Genomic DNA, 8,908 nt, shown 5'->3' on the forward strand with positions numbered 1-8,908 from the left:
TAAGTAAGCATTTCACAAATTCATCCCATTTTTAATGTAATTAAAAAAATTAATTTCTGAAGTTAAGTTCTTTGTAATTTTTTTCATCTAATAAGATAACATGCTATAATTTTTATTTTTTCATTTTTTATATATAACATTATTAATGATGTAATGAATATTATTAAACTACTGTATCAAAGTATCATGCTTTTAGTGGATTTTATGAAAAATTCATTAAGTTTCAAAGATGATCCTCAAAATAAATTTGTTTCACATATTATATGTAAAAGAAGATATTTACTTTTATGTTTGATTTAATGAAGATTAAAGACTTTAGATTATCAAATATTATTCAAATTATTACATAAATTATGTATTTTAGTTCTTGTAGAATTATGTTTTTTTTATCCATATAAAAAAATTCAAAAATACTTAAATTTATTTACATATCTTATTTGAGAATATCACAAGGTTTTGGATAGTATTTGATAATCATTGATAATTATATTTGAATATCACAAGGTTTTGGATAGTATTTGATAATCATTGATAATTATATTTGAGCATCACAAGTTTTTGGATAATATTTGATAATCATTGATAATTGTATTTGAATATCACAAGTTTTTTAATAATATCATAAGTTTTTGAAACTTGAGAAAAATTCAAATATAATTATTCAAATATAATTATAAAATTATTTTTAAAATCTTTAATTGAATTGTTTTTGAAACCATCCTCAATTCCATCTAATATTTATATTAATGAAATCAAACAACCTTATTTCAATGAAATGTTATATAACAATTGTAATTTTTTAAGATTATTTGAATTATAAACCACAACTTTGAGAATTAATCTTTACATACCAAACAAAAAATAATCTTCAAATTTGTGTTTTAAAAATAAGATAACTATAACAATAAATTTAATTTTAATTATAGAAAAATAAATCTTTAAAGATATTGAATTTACTAGCTTACTAATATTTTACTTTTATTCTATAAATTATTTGATTCTACAAATAGAAATTATAATTAATTTTTTTATAATTTAAATTTTGTATATATATATATATATATATATATATATATATCTATACATATATACATATATCAAATTTATATTTTTGACAAATATTCTGAGTTGAAATACTAGAAGATTATTTTGTTACAATTATATCAAAAGAGTACACAATGCAATGTAACATTGATTATATTTGAAAGAAAACATTCAAATGAAATTAGTAAATATCACCTTACGGCTATGTAACATATGGCTTTTATGTTTGTTATGTTATTTTCTAAAGTGATATTTATAATAGAATTTATTTTTATTCTTCTGAATAAATACAAATTAACATTCTAATATATCAAAATATTATTTTACAGATATGTATGTATAATGTATGTATAATCACATTTAAAAATGCACTTACATTTTTTTAAATCAATATTTTTTAATTTGAGTAATTTTTATTAGATTCCTTTGCTTAGGATATATTCTACCTAATTCATGACTTTTGCTTCATTCTAATTAGTTTGACTTAAGCTCACATTTATTATGATGAGAATGGGATAAGGATAGGGGTGGAGGAGAGAAGAGGTTGTAGGAGACAATGGTTGGAAATGGGATTGGGGACAAGAGATGGGTTCAAAAAGAGTCATGAGGTGGCAAAGGAGGGTGTGACTTTAACAACTTCATAGATATATATATATATATATATATATTACTTACTTTAAATTATTATTATTATTAATATTATTATTATTTTAATCTATTACAACAAACTTGAAATAAAATTATCATGTCATGAATACCTTGTTGAGATTCTTCTAAGGATTTATTAAAAATTTTATTAAGAATATTTTTGATATTAAAGAAATAAATATATAAAGACTTGTTAGAATGTATGACTCATGTAAGAAGAAAGATGATTAGAAATTTTAAATTTTAAGAACAAAGAAATAGTAGAATATTTAATACCATATACAATGAAACTAAAGAATCCTAACTTAATGTTGGAATATGAAAAATATATTGACATAACTAAAAATGGCTCTAGTTGTGCCTACATATTACAAGTAAACAAAAAGACCATGTGGAAGCTTTCTACAGACTATAATGGTTGTAGATTGGATATTCAAGTTATAGAATTCTACTAGAATAGCTTTTTAAATGTTTAAAACTTCTAAGAAAAATTTGTACAACTATGTGGCACATGTAAAGCTTCTTGCAAAGCCAACCAATATCTAGGATATTTTTAAAATATTTTACAAAGAAGATATAATCTATTGTCATGGATATATATATTTATCTTGATAATTATCTAGATAATAAGAATAGATAGAAGTAAGTCAAAGTAAATAAATATGATAATAGCTTGTGAAAAGCTTCCCAGAAGCTTCATAGACGCTGCTTTGCCTTTATACATATCTATAGGTGATTGATAGGTTGAAAACTTGGCCAACAAAGAGGCCACATCTCAACATGTTGACCACTTGTAGTACAAGTTGGACATATGGTGCACACCTAGGAAACTTGTCTTACAAATTAGACATGTGTCTTGCAAATTGGATGCGTATTAGAGGTTGTATAGTATGTCGCCATGTATTTCTTAGTTAAGTAGTATATTTAGAGGGAAGACTGAGGCCTTCCTCACTCTTGTCAACTCTTTTCTTGCTTTTAGTCTAGTTTCAAGAGTCTCATGTTTTCTAGTCTTTGGCAATAGCCATTCCAATTCTTCCTTGAATATACATACTTTCTTCTATTTTGCCATTTTCTTTTTGATATAGATTCTATGAGTTTATGTATCTTCTTCCAGTTTGTATCCTTGACAGATTGAAAAGAGTGTACATACAATATCAGAGCTTTGTCCTTTCTTGATCAAGAATGGATTACCCCTTTCTCATGATAAGATATAACCATCTTAGAAGTTGCGGATTACCCTCTTTTAAATTGATATTATTTCTAGATTTTTTTTTCTTAATTTTTGAATATTGTATTAAGTGAAAATAGACACCTTTCTTTTTATTGTACTAGCATGACAAAGCGTACTCAAATAAAGAATGCAATGGCTCAAATACAAGACCAAATGAGAGAGTTAATACTTACAATGCATCAACTCAATCTACCACCACAAAGACTAACAAGATTATTAGACAATGAAGATATAGAGATGATTGGAGTTGCTTCAACATCTACACCAAGCTATATTACTGCTCCTATAATAGAATATCATTCAAATTTTAAGGAATCAAAAATTAGATTACTTGAGAAGTTTGATGGCACAAGATCTAAATTTCAAAGATTCATCAATCAGGTACAATTGGTAACCTCAAAGTTATCCAAGTCAGGGATCACAAGTCAAGTTTATTGGAACACTACTTTCAAGTTCCGGTTTAATATAATTTTCATCATTTCTTGAATGATGTGATTCAATATTGGATAATTTAGAAACATTTTTAGTGGAGTTTTCATCTATATATGGAGAATATGATGCAATCCATATTGCAACCAAAAAGATTCATATCTTGTAATAAGGCAATCGATCAATGACATTATATGCTTCATGATTTTGACAATTAGTGACAAATATTAAGTGGGATGATGCAGCACTCATCAGCTAATTTCTCTATAAATTACAATATAAAATAAAGAAATTGATGCTCAATTAATATGATCCTTAGACATTAAGTCAAGCAATTGACATTGCTATGAAATGTGATAATCTTATTTTTGAATTTCGATTTGAGAATTGTACAAGAAAACCTCAATGTTATGATAATTCAATGGCAACACCAATGACTTCTCAATCTATACATTTGAAAGTAGAAAACATGCAAATTAATGTAATATGTTTTAAACTTCTTACCAAACAAAAAAAGACTCGTCATTGTCAAAAAAGACTATATTTATATTGTGGAGAAGCTTATCACACTACTTAATATTGTCCAAAGAAATGACGCAACTACAAAATGAGGAGTATTGCTATCAAAGATGAAAACATGTCAAAAAATAAATTTGTCTAGCTACAATAGGAACCATGAGGTTAGAATCTTGTATAATTTTTAATAAAGGTCCTATTCTCTCCTCAGAATCCTCTCTTTATTTTACAATAAATGTGCGTTTAGGATCTAATAATCATAAAGCCTCTACTTTAATAGATCTAGGAGCTTCAATTTGTTTTTTAGATAAAAAATTCGTTAAAAGTCATAATCTACAGTTAGTACAAAAAATTAAATATATACAAGTAGAAGTCATAGACATTCATCTATTATCTTTTGGAGATGTTACTCATAAAATACTTCATATAGATATAATAATAAATGGTCATAATAGTTGCATAATTTTTAATATAATTAGATCCCTTTTTAATTAAGTCATTTTAGGTTTATCATGGCTAAAAAACTATAATCCTGTCATAGATTGGATTTCTCGTAAACTTGAATTTTCTTCAAACATCATTAAGAGTTTTTTTAATCTTGTAAAAAGCCATGAGTCTAGTATAGCCAAACTTGTACATATAGATGCAAAAGCTTTTTTGCATGTTGCAAAAGAAAGATCATCTTTTGATATTTACGCAACATCCATTTTAAATAATGGAAAGATTTCAAGTAAAGTTCCAAATCAATATCAAGATTTTTAAGATATTTTTGATAAAAAGAATGTAGATATTTTTCCAGAGCATCATCCATATGATTGATCAATCGATCTTAAAGAAAGAACTCAACCGCCATTTGGTCCAATCTATAATTTATCACAAAATCAGTTGGCTCAATTCAAGAAATACATTGATGAGAACTTGGTCAAGAATTTCATATGCCATTCCAAATCTCCTATAGAAGCTCCTATCTTAATTGTGAAGAAAAAAGATGGATCATTGCAAAAGTGTGTGGATTATCAAGGACTCAACAAGATTACCATCAAGAATAAATATCCTCTGCCTTTGAAATTTGGACTTCTTGATAAATTAATTCAAGTTAAGATCTATACAAAAATAGATTTATAAAGAGTATACAATATGGTCCGCATTAAAGAAGGAGATAAATGGAAGACTACATTTTGAACAAAGTATGGATACTTTGAATATAATGTCATGCTTTTTGGACTCACCAATGCACCAACTTTTTTTTAATATCTTATGAATGATATTTTTTGTGAGTTTCTAGATGATTTTGTTGTTTGTTACTTAGATGATATTTTAATCTACTCTATGAACATAGAAGAATATGAAGTTCATGTTCGTCGTGTGTTACAAAAACTTAGAGATACAAGATTGTATGCCAAGATGGAAAAGTGTGTATTCTACACTACTCAAGTTGACTTCTTAGGATACATCATTTTAAACAATGGTCTAATGATGGATCCTTAAAAAATTCATACAATCATACATTGGAAGATTCCAAAAACAATAAGAGATGTACAATATTTTTGGGGATTTGCCAATCACTATCGGATCTTCATCAAGAATTTTTCTCAAGCTACAGTGACACTTACATGCTTAATTTGTAAAGACAAGCTTGAGTAGAGTAAAGAAGTAGAAGCATCATTTGAAGCTTTGAAGAAAGCTTTTATTTTTGCACCAATCATGCATCGCATTGACTTTTTGAAAGCATTTTTTATAGAGACAGATGCATGTAACTTTACCTTAGGTGTAGTCTTGTTACAAATAGGAACAGATGACAAACTTCATGTAGTAGTTTTTTATTTAAATTTTTTTCAGTAGTTAAGATTAATTATGAGATCCACAAGAAAGAACTTCTTACAATTGTGGATTTTTTTTAAAGAATGGTATTACTATTTAGAAGGTGCTTTAAGTCCACTCACCATATATGTAAATTACAAGAACCTCAAGTATTTTATGTTAGCACGTATTTTGAATTGTTGTTAAGTTCATTAGAGCATGTCTTTGTTAAGATTTGAGTTCAATATCACTTATCGGCCAAAAAAAAAATAATATTTGTCTGATGCCTTTTTTAAATGTTTTTATCTTATATCAAAAGAAGAAGAAGCAACTTTTGACTAACAAAAGATAAGTTTACAAAAGCCAAAACAATTTCATCTTCAAGCAATGAAATCAACATTGAGTGTTGATTTGATTTTTTTCTAGCATATCCAAATAAATATGTGTTCAAATCTTCTTTTTCATGATATTAAAAATAATTCTTCTAAATCTCAAGATACTTCTAAGTTTGAGTTTAAGGAGAATCTATTTTCAAGGCAGTGCCAAAATAGGTTACAATATCTAATATATTGGCATGGATATGACATAAATGAATATACATGGGAGCCATCTAGAAATCTAAAAAATGCATCAGCCAAAATTAAAACATTTCAGCAACGACATTCATCAAAACCAAGATAAAGAGTTAAGAAATTCTTTGCTATAAAGCAAAAGAAGTCCAATGGAGATTTCATTCTATCTTGTGTTATTGTTTCTTTGGATTTTTTAGTGCTTAGGAGATGGAGAATCAACAACTAGCAGATTCAACTCAAAAACTATCATTTGCTAAGCTACCAAATGAGACATTACAACTATCACAACCTTCAAGATGATGAAATTGAGATGAAGATCCTCAAGAATAAAATATTCTTCTTTAAATACATGGCAAGATACAATGTGCTTGATACCACAACCTTGGAAGGAACTCTTGATGTTTAGTGTTACTTTTGGAGGTAGGAACCACTTTTGATGGTATTACTAATGCTTTATTTGAAAGAAGTTATGAAGGCCTCGATAGTGATTAAATATCAAGGTAAACTTCTTGCCTTGATATAGGACATTATCAATGGTTGAAGGAACCTATAAACTACCTTCAAAGGAAATAAAGATTTGAGTATGAGGCAAATACAGTTTCATGCATCTTGGACTTCTTTAACATGTAATCAATGCTCCTCGTGGAACTCTTTCCTAGAAGAGGGAGTAATGTCACGGATATACATATTTATCTTGATAATTATTTAGATAATAAGAATAGATAGAAATAAGTCAAAGTAGATAAATATGATAATATCTTGTGGAAAGTTTCATAGAAGCTTCATAGATGCTCCTTTGCCTTTATACATGTCTATAGGTGATTGGTAGGTTAAAAACTTGGCTAACAAGGAGGCCACATGTTGACATGTTGACGACTTATAGTATAAGTTGGACATATGGCGCACACTTAGGAAACTTGCCTTATAAGTTAGACATGTGTCCTACAAGTTGGATGCATATTAGAGATCCTATAGCATGTTGCCGCATATTTCTTAATTAAATAGTATATATAGAGGCAAGAGTGAGGCCTTCCTCACTCCTGTCAACTCTTTTCTTGCTTTTAGTCTTATTTCAAGAGTCTCATGTTTTCTACTCTTTAGCAATAGCCATTCCAATTCTTTTGTGAATATAAATACTTTCTTCTATTTTGCCATTTTCTTTTTGATATAGATTCCACGAATTTATATGTCTTCATCCCATTTGTGTCCTTGACATCTATCTAATCTATTTCTATCTTTATTTTGATTAAAAAATATAATTGTACTTATACTTATGATACTTAAAGGTGTTTTGATTCAAATTTGTCATATTTATTTTATTTTATTTTATTATTTATCAAAGATTATTTTTTTCATAAGAAATTTCTTTGATAATCCAAAATTTCTTTTAAATGTAAATAGATTGATAAGTGTATACAATTCTTTTTTGCATAAAAGTAAAATTTCTACTTTTAAGCAATTTGAAGTTAAAATATTACCTAGAATGATTTTAGAATTAATAAAATAATATTGTTTTTTTAATTTTTATGAAAGAAGAAAATTGTATTATTTAAAAAATATATATATTTCTAAATATTCTTTATTTACATAAATAAATAAATAAATAAATAATTATTAACATCTAGTAAAAATGATACATGCATTATATGTGCAATTTTAGTAAAATGATATATACAATATATGTAATTTTAATAAAATAGAATTTTAGTAAAATAATACATGTAATATATATGCATTACATGTAATTCACATGTAGTGGTCTGTGCTAGAACATGTGAATGTTACAATAAGATTTAGAACAATTCTTCTAAATATAGATTATATTTTATCTAAATTTTTTTGTGTTTATTTTTTCACTTTTTTTTCCTTAGAATTTTATACTATATATATATATATATATATATGTATATATTATGAAGCATAGTATATATATATTACCAAAATATGATTGAATTCCAAAAAAATTATTTAAAAAATTATTCACATAGTTAATAATATCAATAGCTAAAATTGTTTTATATATTTTAAATAATTGATATTATTGGTTTTAAAATAATTTTATCTATATTTAAGTATAATATGGTCATTATAGATTTATATTACAATATAATTTGTAATAAAATTTGTTACTAATTATAGTATTTGAATAGTTATATATATATATATATATATTCAAATAGTTCGAATAGTTGAACTATATATTACAACTTAGTTATTCAATTTGTGACATTACTATTTTCATGAAGTTGAAATGTTAAAAGTCTTTGGATTATTCTGTTTTTTACAAGTTATTCTACATAGTTGTTTCATGTGAAACTTGTCAATCTAACGAATAATAATATGCATAGTATTGTTTTACATATTTAATATATTATTTATTTCATAATAAACATCCATCTAAACTGAGGAACTTCTATCGTCGATCTCCGTCGTGACTACAAGAATTCGTCGCCGACAGGGACGAAACTTCGGAAATGCGCGACCATCGGTGGGAGTGCACACAACGCCGTCCCTTCACTCCCCCGCCAAACAACGAACTGAATCGTTCGTCTACTCCACCGACTTCGTCAGCGAATGGTGCCATATCGTCGACTTTCGAACACAAAATTGTGAACGACGACGAACGTCGACGAGAAATAGTGGACGGTCCTCAGGGGTTGTCTTTCGC

The sequence above is a fragment of the Physcomitrium patens genome, chromosome 23 (assembly GCF_059467195.1).
Source record: "Physcomitrium patens ecotype Gransden chromosome 23, ASM5946719v1, whole genome shotgun sequence".
NCBI lineage: Eukaryota > Viridiplantae > Streptophyta > Bryopsida > Funariales > Funariaceae > Physcomitrium > Physcomitrium patens.